The sequence below is a fragment of the Monopterus albus genome, unplaced genomic scaffold (genome assembly GCF_001952655.1).
Source record: "Monopterus albus unplaced genomic scaffold, M_albus_1.0 scaffold38.1, whole genome shotgun sequence".
Classification (NCBI taxonomy): domain Eukaryota; kingdom Metazoa; phylum Chordata; class Actinopteri; order Synbranchiformes; family Synbranchidae; genus Monopterus; species Monopterus albus.
Genome location: NW_018127918.1, coordinates 503,133 through 521,401, shown reverse-complemented (window position 1 = coordinate 521,401; position 18,269 = coordinate 503,133). Strand labels below are relative to the sequence as shown.

At 39.0% G+C, this 18,269-nt stretch overlaps 1 long non-coding RNA gene across 1 annotated transcript; it reads right to left on the bottom strand.

Annotated features, from left to right (window-relative positions):
- Window positions 1-15,519: 15,519 nt before the first annotated feature.
- LOC109959272 (uncharacterized) lies at window positions 15,520-16,245 on the bottom strand. Its single transcript, XR_002274811.1, has 3 exons — window positions 15,959-16,245; window positions 15,676-15,758; window positions 15,520-15,613 (listed from the first exon to the last, which is right to left on the bottom strand). It is a non-coding gene; the product is annotated as an uncharacterized LOC109959272 (long non-coding RNA).
- Between the last annotated feature and the right edge of the window lie 2,024 nt (window positions 16,246-18,269).

The window sequence follows — 18,269 nt, the reverse complement described above, 5'->3', positions numbered from 1 at the left end:
AAGGGTGAAGTGAGAATCAAAACAAACTCAAGCAGTATCCCCTCCTCTTCTCTCACTGCCAGAGACAGTTGTGGCAGTCAGGTAGTGCTGCAGTAATAACCGGCTTCAGAACTAATGTGTACAGAATATAGAGCCTCTGTGGTTTTCAGTGGCATTGCAACGACACGATGTCAAATAAAGAGGTTTCCATTTTTCCCAGTAATACTGATACAGTGCTAATGTTCCAGCCACTGTTGCATCACGTTCAGTGTTACATACAACATACCCGTAAGCTGTATGTGAAACGAGAGATGTTTCATATTACGCTTTGCTAGCTGTACAAACCCGCCACATTTTCTGTTTATGTTGATAGTGGAAATTTGAACAACTTTGGACTAAAATGCTACATGGACCGTAGCGTCATGTCCGACATAAATGAACCGTGTGGTCTGGACCATAAACCGAGCAAAAATTTGCAAACTGAGCAAAATCAGTTCACTTGCTAGTCCAGGAAAACACGCTGTTTCCGCTAACTGGACAACAAAACACTAAAGTTACAGTCAGTTACAACCAAAACAATTCAACACAATGGTACAGAATTGAAATGATAACATTAGCTTGCAAATGATGGCAACATATACATGTTAGCCAGCTACGGAACTTCGACATCTAGCAGGAAGAAAGCCACATCTGTGTCAAATTTTAGTCCTTTGGATGCTTTTAATGCTCTCGGTTTCTGACATGCCAAACCGATGTTGACCCTGGTTTTGCCTCGTTTTTTGTTGCGCTCTTTCTGTGCCACAAAACATGACCTCTTGGGTCTAACAGCTTCGCTCCCATCCTGGCTTGTACCTGCACAGGCAGCCTCCATGGCCTGTCTTTGAAATGAGCCACTGTGCTTTGAAAAACAGGTCTTATAACCTCAGAGCAGTGGGATGGAAATAGTGTGGTGTGGATTTTAACAACACTGGCCTTGCACACTAAAAGAAATAAACACAAGGCCTGAAGATAGAGTGTCCCGGGGGTGGCAGGGAGACAATTTTTTACTTGATTTATCTGAATTTCTGCTCAATCTTAGTTTTTGCAGCTTTAACTAAAAATTTCTGCATTTTCTGTCCGTCCGTCCTCCCTGGTCCAATCGTACCAGACAGCGCCCTAGAAAGGGGAAGAATTCCTACACTGCCTAAATTCCTACATACACACTCGCTTCTTCCTTTGTTTCCAACTAACTGCTCCATTTAAAACTGTCCTGCCTGTGTGTGTGCGTGTGTGTGTGTGTGTGTGTGTGTGTGTGCACATAAATCTGCAGGGGTCTCCTTTCCAATACTAAAAACTGAAGACAAATAGAGAAGCACAAACATTTCTGAATGAATAAGTGTGTTCCTTTGCCAACAACTACATGATCGCCTCGTGAAATGGTTCTTCTGTTCACATGGGAAGTGGAAAGATGACAAGGCTGTATTTGATTCAGTTCTGGAAAAAGAATACAGTGCATCTTTTTAAAACTGTAAGCTGAATCATGTTTTTATATAAAAAGAAATGTTTCTGATATTTTTGGGTTTAAATTGTTCTAAACTCCCTGCTGTATATTGTGTCTGCCAAAATGTGGTTGGTTGTGAAAAATGCTGTTAAATTCTGGATTCTCATATTCCTTCAAATTTGTATATTAGCCACCTTGTCTAATTACGTTATTCATTTGACCTTACATACAGTAATCCCCATTAGCAAACTTTTAAACTAATGGATTTTGTTTGGTACAAGGCATGTATATAATGTGTGAGAACTAAACTTTGGTAATACACATTAGCATGTTTTTGTTTGGTTCTTTTTCATGTTTAATTTTTGTGGAGTGAAGAACCACAGTGAAACTTAACTGAAACTGATTTGTAACTTAATGTTGGAAAAGAGCGACTTCTTGTGTTTGTGAGATGCTCTTAACTACTTCAAATCTGAAAGATCAGTGATGTAGAAAATATGATTAACAAAAAAGAAAATTACAACATTTGGTAAAACAAATGTGGGGAAAAAAAAACGATTATGCCCAAAGAAGAAAATGTGAATCTGTCTTCATCAAATCCTTGAAATACAAACCAGATCAGAAATTTATTTTTAAGATAACCTTTTGCTGGAGTCAAAAAAGGTTTCACACGCATTAAGACAATGTCAATTAACATAACATATCCTAGTAAACAACTTCTGTTTCTTTTCATATGTCACCACTATTCATTCTTCATCAGTTTGGCTGATCTACACTCCTGTGATAAACACTGCGGCCCCTGGAACAAAACACCTAAAAGCAAGGCACTAACCTATTAAGAGGGAGCAAATTACTACCAAGGGCAATAAAATAGTGAGCCCAGCTGTCTCCAATTCAGCGGCCAATTTACAACATTATGCAAATAAGGTCAGCAAGTTAAGGTCTTTCTCTATGTACTATAAACTCAAGCACTGCTGGAGTGAACTAGAAGTTGGGAATCACCACTGATGTAGAATTTAGGTTGCATGCTACATTTTAAATATCCCTTTTTTATGCAGTAGCTTTTCCACAGTTTTCATACAGTATTTTACCATTTCACTTCAGTCAATACACTACTGATACACTGCTGATGGGTGTAAACCTTCAGCAGATCCAAACTGCGTATGGATAATTTATCACGTCTTGTTTTTGTTTTTTTTCCATCTACTACTTTACATTGTCTTAAATCAATGTTTTCTGTTGCATTTTGTGCATCTATGTTGGAAATAAGAGAGCACTCTGATGAGTCTGGTGATTCTGAAGTCGGGAAACAGGCTGTTTTCTATTAAACCAACACTCATAAATAACCAGGTCTGCAATGATGAATTGTTTGCATTAGAAATGAAATAGGTGCCATTTACTGAATTATGCACTCTGACTAATTTGATGGATATTTATTAGGAAGTGGTGAAATTTTTAGGTTCTTTTTAAAAAACACGCATGTAAATATTTGTTTTGACTTGATAGTAATGAGCTAATTTGTCGCAAATGGCTTTTTATAATAGTTAGACCAAACCTGAATCTTTTTCAATTTGTTATTTTAACAGCCTGGCACATAACATCATGCACTATTTTTAATGTTTTATTATTATTATTAGTCAACTGTAGCTCTGTTACACCTTGGGGTCGGTTATTAGTTGTATTTCCTTGTTGTTGTCGGTTGAAACTAAGCTTTAAACTTGTTGCCTCCTTGCTTTCTACCATATACTGGTTCGGTTTCTACCCAAAATCATGAGCCTCTAATTTCATCCTGGAGACAAGACAGTAATACCTACTGTAGCCATAGTGCCATTTTCATTGGGCACAAGTCCAATTTTTAGGCTTTTCTCTGTTTGAGAATTTCCGGGCTCCAAATAAACCCACATTTTTTCCACTGCAGGTGGGAGTTGTGCAGCTGAGGTTATGTATTTATGCAGATTAAGCAGCGCCTACTGGTTGTAATTTTGGCATAAAATTGCATACAATTTTTTTTAGCTATTTTTATTTTGGCAAAGGCACATAGAGACCTTTATAAAACCATAGAATACACCTATGTATGCAGAGTTTTGCCTCTTTCACTGTGAATTAACTTTGTTTTTCAATCCAATTCACATAAGATAGACATTTTAATATGATTAAAGTAGTTTGTAGTGGCTTGCTGTATTGATTCACAGCTGCTTGAAAATTCTGTTTCAGCTCATTAAAACCTGTGGTCATCATACAGCAGCAAGAGTCATGAGTATGCACCAGGCAACAGATAACAATAAAAACACATTTTAGTATAGTTCCAACTACTGTCACTGTTGACAAAGTGCACTGATATGATCTTATAAAATAACAGCCTACTACAAGACTACAGTGTAGCCTGAAATGTAAATTCAACTAAAAAAAGGGGGACATGAGAACATCCCTGAGCAAATGATTTGTGCCTTGCGACTCTGCACCTCCAGCTTCCTCCTTCAAGCTGCTCCTACCAGTCTACTTCTTCTAAAGAGGGATGAGATGAGCTTATGTGATTCAAACTTGTCCCAAGTCCACTTTCTGATACTGCCCTGTGTATTCATCCTGCTAGTCTTTTCACCATACTGCACTGCCCCTGTAGCACATCTGGGTCAAAAAATATTACAGTCAAGCACACATGCGCCTTGGCACTAGGAGTTGCCCCCAGTTTAAAGAAATTAGAGGCCCATTACAATTAAAAATATCAACTCAGAATCCCTTATTGTGAAGGGGTATATATATGAAAGTAATGGCCAATTTGAGTCATGTTATATATATATATATATATATATATAAATAAAATATTTCTCTTTTTGGTTCGGTTTACATTTTGCTTTATGTTGCAGTTTTAATGGTTTTGTTTACCACTGAAGTGACAGTGTCATGGCAGCATGGCATGACCATGTCCAATCCCACGGCTCCTCCTTTGACCCTTCCTATATCTTTGCTGTACAGTTTGGCTTTCGTGCACTACTTTGTTCTTCTGCAATATTGACACTAGAATCAATCAGTCCAATGTCCATATTGTCACAATGATGACAGCAACATGTGACACAATCGCATGTAGTGATGTTTTTCTTTTTCTTTATACCTATATCTGTCTCTTTTGTTTTGCATCTCAGGAATATATTTCATTTTGAGATTTTTTTTTTTTTTTTGTCCGTTTGTTTTCTGTCTTAAAATGGGGACTTGTGAGCACCACTCACTCTGCTAGTCCCTGTATGTTGGCACCATGTATTTGTTGAGTTTAAGGTGATCACACTGTTAATAAAATTATTCAGTGATTCTTCAGTAATCCTGTCATCTTGCTGTCAATGGGATATTAGACTTAAGTGTTTTTTATATGATCACTGACTTGAAATACTGAGATTTAGAAATATGCTGCAAATATTCATGAGTTTCAAAACTGATAGAAGTTGTGTTTAGATACAATGTTATCTAAATTTAGCTTATGATATGTAACCTGTTCAATGCTTTTGTCCTCTGGTTTTTGTTGTAGCAACACACATTTTTATGTATATTAGTCTTTAGATGGAAGGAGTTGTAACACACTATCACTCACTAAAAACAAAGTATACACAGTAAAGGTCGGGATTAGAGCTAGGCACAGTAGTTCAGCTTCTGATGTACCTTGGTGAAATAAGGGGTTTCATATCAAGCTGTACAGAGGGCTTGATTCAATAAATAGCACCGTAATGAAGGTGTTTTTCTCCCATTGTGTGTGGGATTTATTATATTTTAGTTTGTTCCCATGTATGAAATAAAAATTGTTGAATAAATAGTTGCCAAAAAAAATCTGTATGAGCCTGATTCTCTTTTCTTAGTCACCACATTTCTTCTCAAAACCTCTTCCCTCAGTATGTCTGAACTGAAAACACTCATGACACTCTAAATACTGCAGCTTTGAAAACATCTAAATTCACAAGGAGTCACACGCACGCATACTCATAAAAACACAAGCAAACAGATGCAAAGACGCATCTTCATGAATTTATATTAACAAGAATAATTCATGTGGTGTTTTAGCTCCTCTATCTGTGCTACATGGTGGGGGTGTTATGATGCCAAGCAATTCGCTGGGTGGAGTCCTACAGCTGTCTGTAAAATATCTGAGTTGAATGAGGAAAACAGAAAAGTCAGTGTTGCTGAGGGAAAAAAACACCTGAACAGCAGTGATGAAGAGATAATATCTTAAAAATTATGTCCAGGGTGAAGTAGTAAATTAAATCTCACCCATATCTGCAACCATCACATTTAATGCTATATGCACAGCTTCTGCAAGTTTAACATTTTCCTTTCAACTTCATATTTCAAAACCAACCTCTAATAACATTTGAGCATGTTTTGTATTTTAGTGCAATAATGAGATCTACTGTGTATGTATTCATCAAAAGAAGCCTTGTGGCATTGGTTTGGGATATGGCTATTTCTGATGGGGGTAAAGTGCAAATCCTTCAAGTCTTGCCTATGTGACTGCCACTGCTTTTGTTCCAGCAGCACCAGGAGAGTGCAGAATGTGCATAAATGTGAAAAAAGGAGGAGAACATAAAGAGGGATATAGGAATATGAAAAGGGAGAGATGGAGAGAAGCAATGGATGCAACTGAGCTTGATAGACAGGAGGGAGAAGCATCCACCCTTTTCATTGAGTCGGAATATGATGACGACTGAGAGGGGAATTAAGTAATGGTGATAAAATGTCATGTTAGACTGAAGAAAGCAGCTGCAATCAGCCCACCTGCCTGGAATAAATACAGCCTGGAGAGCGTTGCATTTCTGCAGCTGAGGTGTGATTCTTCTCCTGATGAAAAGCGAGGGGTCAGTGGAAAAACTCAATTACCACTCAATCCATCAGAGAAGTTTTGTGAACTGGGACAGAGCAGTCCAGGAAGACCAGACGGAAGCTGTTTTGCATTAATGATTGTTTGTTTGTTTCAGTCCTACATACTGTCAAGTAGATTTTGCAACCAACTATTTCCAGTGTTGACGTTCCCTTGAGAAAATTATGTTTGAACTTTCCCAAAATGGCTTTAAGTTTTTTTGTTCGTAGCATTCCAGTTTTGTTAGATGGTGCAGAAGAAAAACATGACAGATGGAAGAGACAGGTGGGACGAAAGGCAACAATGGATCTGAAGCCATGCAATGAATAAAAAGCATGCATCACAGTCCACTGAGCTGTCACAAAACTCAACCCCACCACGGCATTTCTGTACCTCTGTATTCAACACAATGCTTCATGGTCAATCACTCCCTAAATATAATGTTAAAAGTAAATATTACAATAACATCCCATAGCTGTATTACCGTAAAAAGAACCATTTTAAATTAAACACATTCATCTCTTTAGAATGGCAATAATTAAATACCTCAACCTCAATGTGAAACCCAGAAGACTTAAATTTCTCCCATACAAGCTTTCTAAACATGTTTATCTTTTCTTGCTCTCAGTTATTTTACTTTTTGTAATAAATATTGGATTTGTCTATAAGTTTCTTAATGAAAGATAGATTTGCTAAAGATAAAAACTTGACTCATTCACAAGGCCCCAGAGCAAAACAGGACATAGAAATGTTATAATAAATTGAAGAGCGATAGCAAACGAGATGACACTTAGAGAGCACAAACCTCCGCCATAACGCCATTACAACGCAATTTTCTCATGATAATTTGAGCCTCATAATATGATTCCATTAAAACCTACCGCTATGTTATGACCATGGCTCAGGGGAAGTAACAGAGTTGTCGAGACAAAATTTTCTGCCAAAGCCAAAGTTTATTGCCAACAAAAATGAATAACAAAGCAAGCAAAAGAACAAAAACATGGAGGCAGGTGACCATGCTGCTGTGGCCAGATAAAGAACAAAGGAGAGAGAGTGATTGGGACTTTACAGAGCTTTTGGAAGGCAGGCCAGCAGGTGCCAGAGATCATGGGAGGACATAGGGTACTTACTAGACTTCACAGAGATGGCACAACATTATACATAACACCAGAGCATTTGGAATGACTTGGATTATTAGTTTGAAAGTTAGTCAAGAACAACAATAGACATGAGAGATTAGTAAATGCCACAAACAGCTAAAGCACAGCTATGCACTTCCACCCCAAACGGCTTTTGACATACAGTCACCAGAGTGCGGATATCCAAACCAAGCCCAAAGGGACCCATCAGTACTCAATGGTTTGGGTCGGGTTCTAACAGAAATTTAGAAATTATTTCAGGTCTCTTTCGGGTTTGGTCACGTAGGTCAAACTTTAGGCTGGACAGTAGGAGCACTCAAATGTCTGCTTCATTTAATGATAAGGGGTAAAGCATTATACGAACTCAACTGTGTTGGGCTGATTGATGCATTCATTTAGGTCTGTCAGCACAAGACTGTTAACAGCCCAAGTTAAACACATCCACAAAGGATGTTTTGATGCTAAGCTGAGATTCAAATAACAAAATGAGCCCTAAAATCAGTCATCAGTACAGACACATACAGTGCCTAAGAGTTTCACATAATGCTACCCTGTAAATGGTCGCTGTTCAGGAGATGAAGCATTTTCCTGCCCCTCGGTTTAACTTTCGGCGAGAAGGAAGAGAAAATTGGAGAGAGGGGAGTGGCAATTAGAAAGAAGGACGCAGAGAGATGTGCAGGGGAAATGAGAGAACTGACAGAGTATATTTCTATTTTTGAAAGCTGCTGCACAAAGAGCTGTTTAAGATGAATGGTGCCCGCTGCACACACATGGACACACATACACACAAAACTCTCGTTAAGTGTCACTTTCTGAATGAGCCACAGTGCCGAGCCTCACACCTGCCCGGCGCTGTCAGTCTGCCAGCTGTGAGAGAAGAAGCTATCTCCAAGGTATCAGCCGCTCCATATGCAAATACATTTCTCTCCTTTATGATGTGGATTCACTTGCCCATATATCTCTGGTCACCTCCCTTCGGTCCTTCATTCAAAGCCACTTGGTCCTATCCCTCTATCAATCGTAATCTTTTCCTCCATTATGTCACCTGCCCTCAAGACAGCCCTCTTAACTCATCTTCTTTTCCCTCTTCATCCCATGTTCTATCCTTCTACCTCTGCAGTAGCCATGTAGTGGGATTTCAGTTTACCTTTAAAGATGATTCACTTTGGCAGGATCGACCAGGGATGACAGCAGAGATGTTACCAGCTTTTGATGTGCAGTAATTCTGCTGACCATAGGCACAGCTGGATTCACACAGAGTCCACTCTCACACACACACATATACTTGTACTTCTTTACGATCCCCTTACCCTAACCTTAACCATCAGAACTAACTTAACCCTCAAAAGGCTATTTCAGAAAGTGAGGACCAGTCAAAATGTCATCACTTTCCAAAATTGTCCTCACTCTGTAGCAAAAGAATAATAATACTATTCTAGTCCTCACAATATAGCAAGTACAAGAACACACTCACACACACACACACGCACACTGTGACCTGTTTGGTGTGCTTCAAGATGCCATCAGACAGAAGTTGTGCAGAAAAGGGCTTTGATGTCTAGCAGCTGTACTTTGAGGGCATTTTCCCCACATGAGCCCAAGGACACACAGAGATCCTCAATGAGCACCTTTGACTTTAAGTTCGGCCCACAAGCCAGAGGTGATCAGACAGGTGACCTCCAGCTAAGATGTTTTACAGGCACATGTCAGGGAGACATACAGTGAATACAGACATCTTTCATATGGTGTGAAAACAAAGTAAATCCAAGTTTAAAGGTTATGTGGCTCAAGTGAAAGATTTTTATGATAACAATCTGGCTCTAAAAACAGACATATCATTGTTGTTTTATTATCTTGTATTGTCTGATAATCGGCACAGCATTTTGGTGCACTGGCACTGTGAAAGTTGACAAAGTGTGGCAGAAATTCACCAGCTGTTCATTTCCTGTAGGAGAACATATCCATTCAAAGGTGACCATCTGAATATAAAACTAATAGCAGCTGTGCTGTTTCACGTCTAAAGTAATAACAGCACAGAGCCAAAACATCAATGTATGTCTGTCCAAATACCCATGAAGCTCATTTTATGTGAGACACCCATGTAGAGGGAGTATATCATGGTGGAATGTGAGCTTTATGGAGGATTGCAAAGCATTAGTCGGCCTTTGGCTGGATGCTGCCATGCATGCAGTAATACTGCTAATTTATATCTACTGCACAACTAATGGAGTTTTAGGGCACAGCTCCAAATGATGAGAAAGCACAAGGTTAACTGGGGATTTTGTGGATGTTAGGTTGTGAGTGTGCTTGGGTAGTCTGAGTGGTGATGCCTCATTAAATAGCTTCAGAGTTATCATAGTTTATTAGAACAGATTATCTAATGTTTGTATTTTTGTCTCTGTTTCTTTCCTGTGCAGGCAAACACCTTGTATTTTGAGTCTCCTGAACAATGTCATGAATAAAGTGTCACTACCAATCAGTCCACTGACCGTATCTTTGTGTTCTAATCTAAACCAGGTTTCAAAGTGATGCCTGCATTCTTACGTCAAAGCTTTGTTGTTCAACCAAAGGAAAGAGTTCTGCTTTTAAGGTACATTACATAAGATTTTAAACCAAGTGAAACTGGGACAAGATGTGGAGTCGTTATACTACCTCTCTCCCTGACAGTCTGTTACTTACAGCCCTTCTGTTGTCATTCCACAGTCAGCCATGGAGGAGCTCTTGGCACCTAAAAGTCTGGATGTTTGGCTATCAGACCAGAGAAGTTGTGCTTCTTTTCCAAAGAGAGAGTGGGACAAAGAAAGAACAAAAACTATGGTTAACATCAGTTTGTTTTTTGATATACACTGGAGAGCCAGAGTCCTGCAGCAGGTACCCAGTGAGTAACCTGCAAAGATGAGCAAAACATACTGTATGTTTATATGAATTCATGGGTATAGGCATGAATAAAAATGAACAAAATTAAAATTGATATAAGTAAATAAATAAATAAAGGTGCAGCATCTTAAATATGTAATCCAGAATAATTTTATCAAGCCTAAATAACTGATACATTTCTTGTGAGGGTCTGTGGCTCAAACTTATACCCCTAAACTCACATCTGTTGAATAGGACATCATAGTGAAAATAGCCGGTGGTGAATACAAACTTGTGAACAAGACCAAGTGAAACATATGGGATAAATTTGTTGTGATTACAGACAGTGAGAACAGCATTATCAGAGGCTTTGCTGCTTGTAAAAAGTGCCAAAATGTGTTAGCATTTGATACAATAGCTGCATCAACTGACAGATAAAGAGTTAAACACTTTTAGTGCTGAAAGGGAATATATCCACTTTGGGAAATGTGCAAAAAGAAAGATGTTTCCTCAAGCATACAATTTCCTGTTCTCTTGAGCAAGTGAAAGCAAACATGATACTATGTTGATGATATGTTGTATGGGTAAAAATGTGTCACCAGCATGTTAAAAACCACTGTGTGACTTCAGTACATATTGTGCTATTTAGTTGCTTTCAGTAAGTAATGGCTCATAACCTTACTGAGGTAAAAGATTCTCTCTGGCTCTGTTAAGTTTTATTCTTTGGGGATTGGTATATTTGTATAGATTGTCAGACACAATCCACACCAGAATCCACAGTACCTTTCCAAAAGCAAATCTCAAGCATTTTAAAGTAAGCGACTATGTAGCTTAAAGCCTATTTTAATTATGGGTACAGTTTGGGTTACAGGTCGGGTCCAGATTTTATTTAGAGATAACTGTAAGGGGAGCTGTGCTGGGCAGGTGCGAGTTTGCAAAAGTGGAGCTGAGCAGGATTCTGTGGAGAGTGTTAATTTATTTCTTTAAATTCTGAACACAAGGACTGTAAACAGATGAAACAAAAGAAAAACTAATGTTGTGCACAGATTTAAATTAAACACTGGGGCTTATAAGAGACCCCATTTTGGTGGCATGGAAATACAGATGTGTAAAGATCATATAATACTTTTTTTTCCCAACTGACTTTAAAAACTTCCAACAAAGAAGTTATGACAACAGCAGATAATTTTAAAGTCATTGTACAATTCCCATAACTCATTAGGCTTTTATGAAAGATAACTATTTCACCTTGCATAGAGATGCTGCAGGCAGACACCACCCACAGTAAGAAAGAAATAAAGGTGAAAAAGCTGTAACTCTATCAGAGGTGGGGGGCGAACGGTCACTGTGAGCCAGATGTTTTTCACTGAGCTCTGACTCCACCTGCTTCTCAATTCACACACGCTGCCCCCACTGGTTTGGCCAGAGGTAATGATCTATGTAGAGAGAAAGGTCTGACTTTACACCAAGGTACGACACAGGGGTCAGGGTCACCTTTAAACAGATGTTATGGCAGGGGGGGCTGCCAGTGCATTGGGACATGGGTTAGTATTAAGCAGATGCTGCCGACCAGGAGGGATTAGCATGTGACATCCTCTTTGAGCTGACTAAATGCTGCAGTCTCTGTCAAGAGACCCCCTGTGAGAGAGCACCAGTCTAGCTTTTGTGCTGTTGCCATGGTGCTTCTAAGAAATCATTGCTGACACTACGCATTCCTCTGCAATAATACAGTATTTAGCTTACTTAAAGTTTGGTATTACACTGCATAAGTGAAACAGCAAACTGTAGTCACAGCTGAACCTCATTCACACACAGCTCACACATATAAAACTGATTGATCTATTTGTGTTATGTGGAAACTGCAATTTAGATTCTGCCAGACATTTTTTAAAGGTCTGCTCATTTAGCAGGGAATGAAATGCATCGCTATGCTGGATGTTAAAATACTGCAATCTTGGTGCAACTGTGGCAATGACAAGTAATTAAATTGATGCTGAGTGCTTCCAGTAAAACAACACAGCAGTACACCGCTTAAATATTGCACTCAATTAACAATGAACAATACATTGCGACTATAAAAATGCAGAGCTTATTAAATTAATTCAAATTAGCAGTTAAAGTGTAGGAATGTGAATGTGACATCCACAGAGCTTACCACTAACATCCTGTTCACAGTCTAGAATCCAGGATTATCTGACAGTAAGAAGGTTGGAAAACAGTAATTACTGTGTGACCTATCTGACTGAATGTGGCAACATAAATATGTTCTAAACAAGCGATTCCACTTTTTCTTTTTGTAAAAATATTAAGCACAGCTCTCCCGAGCATTACATGTTTGGCTTGTGGGGAAGCTGATCTGCTGAAGAGATAAAATAGATTTTCTTCTGAAAAACTACACATATTTTGACTTTCAAAGTCAATAAGGCCCTACAGTACGTGCCTGACTTTTGAATGCCTTTCATTCCCACTATAGGATTATGTGCTTTGCATCCTGGAGATATTTACAAGCAAATCATTAACTGTCTCACAGAATTGTGGTTCAGATGTACAGGTGTCATTGTGCCCTTATCTTAGGCTTCATTCTCCTAAGACTCAGTCATAAAGTGTCTGTATAAATGATAATGATTTGTTTGCGTACCATGTCACCTTTCACCAGTAGTGTTTTGGAAAGTCATTTGTACGTTGTATCATGAATATTCAACACATTTCTGTGTACTTCCTTGAAATCTTTGGTTTCCTTGCTTCTAGTCTGCAGTGTCAGGACATACTGTAGCTGGCGTTTTGCCAAGAAGGCCACATGTTCTCTTCATTTACCCATCCAAACACCAGCATCACCCATATTCTACACAAAATCAGCGCCAAGTATCATAAATGTAGTACAATACACCCAATTACCCAACCAGTTGGTTTTTGACCACTTGAGGGAGGCACAACACTTTAAACACACAACACTGACATATAAAGTTGACACAGTGAACACGTTAGAAAATTGTTGTGAATGGACACATTCAACAGAAACAGAGCAACATTAGCAGTCATTTGGAGATGTGTTTATGTCTAAGTGATGAAGTCCAGTAATGATAATTCCTCTTGTCTGTGTGCCACCAAATCTGAGGGAAATAAGTGACTTTTTAGCTGATGAATGCTCCTCTAAATGCTCCAACTGTGCCTGTTTGTTGTTTAATGCTGGGCACGTAGCATGCAATGGGTTTATACAAGCAGATGCCAACGCAGATGAGAGCAGTGAGGCTGCAAAGCAGTCAGAAAATCAAAACAATGATCTGAAAGATGTTAAAAATGTCAGTATGAGGGAGACGGCAGATTGGGCAAAGCTTCTCTGTGGGCTCAGCATCATTACAAAACCAGGTTTCCATTAATCTATAAATATTGCTTAGTGTAGTTTTAACACCAACCAACAGGTGATACACATGACACCCTTTTCTCATGCATTCTAGACTTGCTGCCTCTAAGCAGAGGTACCTTGCACATTCAGTACAATGCATTAAGTTCTGGGTACTAAAAGTGAGGATGCGTTCAGAAATAATTCCATGAATTGTTTATCGCTCCACAAAGTGCAGTAAACAAGAAAAAAAAAGTGATATTCATATACAGTATCTTTCTCCCAAAGCCTCCAGTCCTACTGGGAGTGCTGGTGCTAGGGCCCTTCATGTACGCCAGAGGCCCTCAGCTGCAGCACTGGACGGACATGGTCAACACTCTACAGGAGCCAGTGAAGCTGTGGCACAGATTGGACAGAGCCATGATAAATCATTTTGATTGTGTGATTTAGATCCCCGTGCAATCTCAGCCTCGAGTGACAATGATGTGAGAAACTGAACCCAGAAAATGTTCTGTGTGCTTATCCAGCAGCTGGATAGCTGGGTGGTTAACACCACTGTATTTGGTATGGCAGGTCAGGGGATTGATTCCCTGTCAGGGCAGGGATCCTGTTAATCAGGGGACTGATTTCACAAAAACTGCACACATTCTAACACATTCAAATTATTACCAAATAGATTCCATTGTGCAAAAAGTATGTATGTTGGTAGGAAAATAATACAGATAGAATGCAGCAAATTGCAGTAGAACTCACGTTACCATAGGAATTCTGACCAATGACATTTCCACCGATCAGGTAAAACATTACAGCCACTGACAGGTGAAGTGAATAACAGTGATGAGCTCGTTACATCCACCTGTCAGTGGGTGGAGTTTACAAAACAGCAAGACAACAGCGTCCAAAGGACAGATGGTGAAGTGGGGACATGGACGGTCACTGGTGAGGAGGTTGACTTTCAGTACATATTTTGCAAGTAAATTTTAATGTCCCGCATTTTAACAACAAGGTTAATTGTTAAAACTTGCTTCTAGGGAGTTTTGCCATGACGGTAACTAGTAACCTATCCCCTGTTGGCTATGTACTTTGACTGCTAGCGTTATGGGAAAGGTGTTACATATTGAATATATCTGGACTAGATTAACATTAGCACCCTCTTGTTTTAAACACCAAACAAGTTCACTAATGTTTAGAGCTCACTGGTCTGACACAGATGTCGGTCTTGTAGTGGAGAAACCTTTTAGTGTTTTGAATTTTTTTTTTCTCCCCATGATTTTGTCTAATGTTGACTTGAACTTCAGTGTCCATTCTGCGCATATATATACATATGCAGAATGGGCAGAAAGATGGGAACGTATGTTTATAAATGCACCATTTATTGTTGAAATCAAATGTTTACAATTTGTCTTTTTTCTTTTTTTGTAGGCTCTCCATCCCAGTTCAGCCAGCTGCGGATGTTTTGGCTGAGATGGGAAATCCCTACTGGTGGGGTCATCAATACAGAGTACATCACATTTTCTCCATGCTTTTACACTGCGTGTGCCCAGACCACAGTTGTGAAGACCTCCCTTCTAGTTACATGACTAGAGTCTTCATAACTGGTCTGGGCACATGCAGTGTAAAAGCATGGAGAACATGTGAGGTGCTCTGCTTTGATCCCACCAGTAGGGATTTCCCATCCTGTGCCAAAACTTCACTTTAAAAAAAAAAAAAAACAAAACACTGGTTTTGAGATGATTTTTTTTTTCAGGCCCCGTTTAACATTTTCAGCCTTGTTTTTGATGCGTTTCTCTTTTCAATAAAGCTACTACAACTTAAACTTTCTGGTTCTGCCTTTGCCATAAAAAAAAGTGGTCTTTAGGCCTGTTTGACTTTTCAGCCTTGTTCTGGTTTTTTTCCCCCTTCATTACAAGAAAGTTTGAGTTCTAATGGCTTTATTGTTTTATTAAAGACAAAACTCTTCAGTGTACTCCAAGCATGAGCCACACCTGGCAAAAATGAAGATAATTAAGCCAATAGTTTTTACAAAAATTGTCCTAGTTGCTCTTACCTCAATGTCCTCATGAAGGGTTGACAGGACTGAGTTTTGCATTGTTCACAGGGAAGGACTCTTCCATCCAACAATGTCAAGATCTTGGATTTGAGGCAGTGGGTGAAACATGCAATCAAATTAAGATGCAAGTGTTTAAGTACACAATTTCTACAAGGTTGACTGTAGTAAAGCTGTCAACTTTAAATGACTGAAAAGCAGAGTTACTACTATAAAGTCTAATTTAGAGAATAGTTTAACCTGATATAGCAAAGTGCACAGAAGTTATCAAAGACAGGAATACCTGGATGTAGTCAGGTTTCTTTGCAGCATCAAGGAAGAACTCCAGAGCCATGGATGCCTTGTTTCCAGACATTTGGAGGATCAGGACCTGTGACGACAGAATTAACACAATCAGCTTATTCAAAGTTACTTACAAGTTTATCCACAGTGAATACTATCAGTTAGCTGTTTCACTTGAGAGCAATGGCCAATCACTGTGTTATGACGACGCTTTCCATAAATAAACATTACAGATAAAGTTTTTACTAAAGCAATACACAATTACATTGTGCTCCATGTTATAAAAATGAAAATTTTCATTACAATTTATATCAAAGTTGCTCAAACACTTAGTCAGGAAAATCGCAGAAACCTGTACAAACCAACAGTAACTACTTTTACTTTTGGTAATTTAGGTACATTTCGCTGCTAATGCCTTATTTGCACTATTATTTAAGCAACATTTTGAATGTAGCACTCTTACCTGTAACAGGACAGCTCAGTAAAAAGACTCGGACCGGACTGAACCTCACCTGCTCTTCATCAGGGCGGAAACATACAAGTGCAAACAATTTAAGTTTCCGTGATGATGAAGACCCGGTGATGTCCAAACCGGCTTTTTTTTTTATTGAGCTGAAGGATTAATATTGAATATAAAAGATCTTTACATTAATGGGGTATGTAAAACCAAAGCAAAAGAGTTCTGGACGACTAACGTTACCCTTAAAAATCTTTTGGTTAGCAGAGGATTGCTAACGTCCTACATTCAACTACTAGATAAAGTATCTCACCTGGAATAGAAAACATACATTTGGTAACTAGTCACCTATCCCTTGTTGGCTCTGTAGTTTGACTGCCAAGCGTTATGGGAACGATGTTGCATATTGAATATATCTGGACTAGATTGACATTAGCACCCTCTTGTTTTAAACACCCAACAAGTTCACTGATGTTTAGAGGACGCTGGTCTTTGACACTTTTTTCTTGTTTGTTGGCGGTTTGCGAGCAACTTAAGGTGCATTACCGCCACCTGCTGGGCTGGAGTGTGGAGCAATAATGGAACCGAAAGATAAAAAAAAAAAGCTGGTTCGAACTGCATAAGATGTCTGTCTTGTATTGGAGAAACCTTTTAGGTACGTGAGCATAGAATTTTTCTGCCACGTCTGTGTAAGATGGAGCCTCGATTTAGAGTGAGGTCCGATCAGCTGCCAGTCATTAATGAAGGCTGAAAAGCTTTTTTAAAATTAAGATCATTTTCAAAATGTCAGCAGGTTTTGACAGTGGAAGCAATGCCAGGGTTTAATGACGTTTTTAGGATGCAGTGTATGGGGTGGTGGTTTATTGTATTGTATGAAGGATGTCTTGTTCTTCATGATCAATTTTGCATGGCCTGTTTCATAAATTGACAGTAAGCAAAACTGGCAATTCAAGTGAATATTCCTTATAGGCTTGATGGTGATGAACCCAGCAGTATGGCCTTTTCTTGGGACTTGCCACCAGTAATTTAGAGACGGCTATTTCAACCTTTGGTGTCCATTCTGCATGCATATCTATATTTGTATGTATATGTTCACTGCTAAGATACAAATGTATCAAACATGGGTTGTTTCATAGAGCATATTGTGCTTTAAACTCAAAACTTTTTCCATTTCTCCCTTAGGTAGTCCTTAACCAGATGTCCTGTGGCCAGAAGATCACAGCAGCTTTCTTGAGGATATGCATAAAGACAGCCAAGTTTATTTATAAATGCACCATTTATTATTGAAAGTGTTTACCAAACTTTTTTTGCAGGCTCTCAATGCCAGCTCAGCCAGCTGCTTAAGATGGGAAATCCCTATGGGTGGCATCAAGGCGGAATACCTCATTTTCTCCCTGCTGTTGCACTGCGTGTGCCTGGACCACAGTTATGGAGTCTTTATAGCCAAAACTTCAGCAGCATTTTCAGCTTTGTTCTGATGTGGGTTGTTTCTTTTTAATAAAGCTATTGCAACTTAAACTTGCTGGTTCTGCTTTGTGTTTTACCATAAGGCACAGGTTTGGGTCTTAGTTCTTTACTAGATACAATGAGGAACCAAGACCTGAACAGTGCCATAAAAAAAAGTGGTCTTTAGGCCTGTTTGACTTTTCAGCCTTGTTCTGGTTTTTTTCCCCCTTCATTACAAGAAAGTTTGAGTTCTAATGGCTTTATTGTTTTATTAAAGACAAAACTCTTCAGTGTACTCCAAGCATGAGCCACACCTGGAAAAAATGAAGATAATTAAGCCAATAGTTTTTACAAAAATTGTCCTAGTTGCTCTTACCTCAATGTCCTCATGAAGGGTTGACAGGACTGA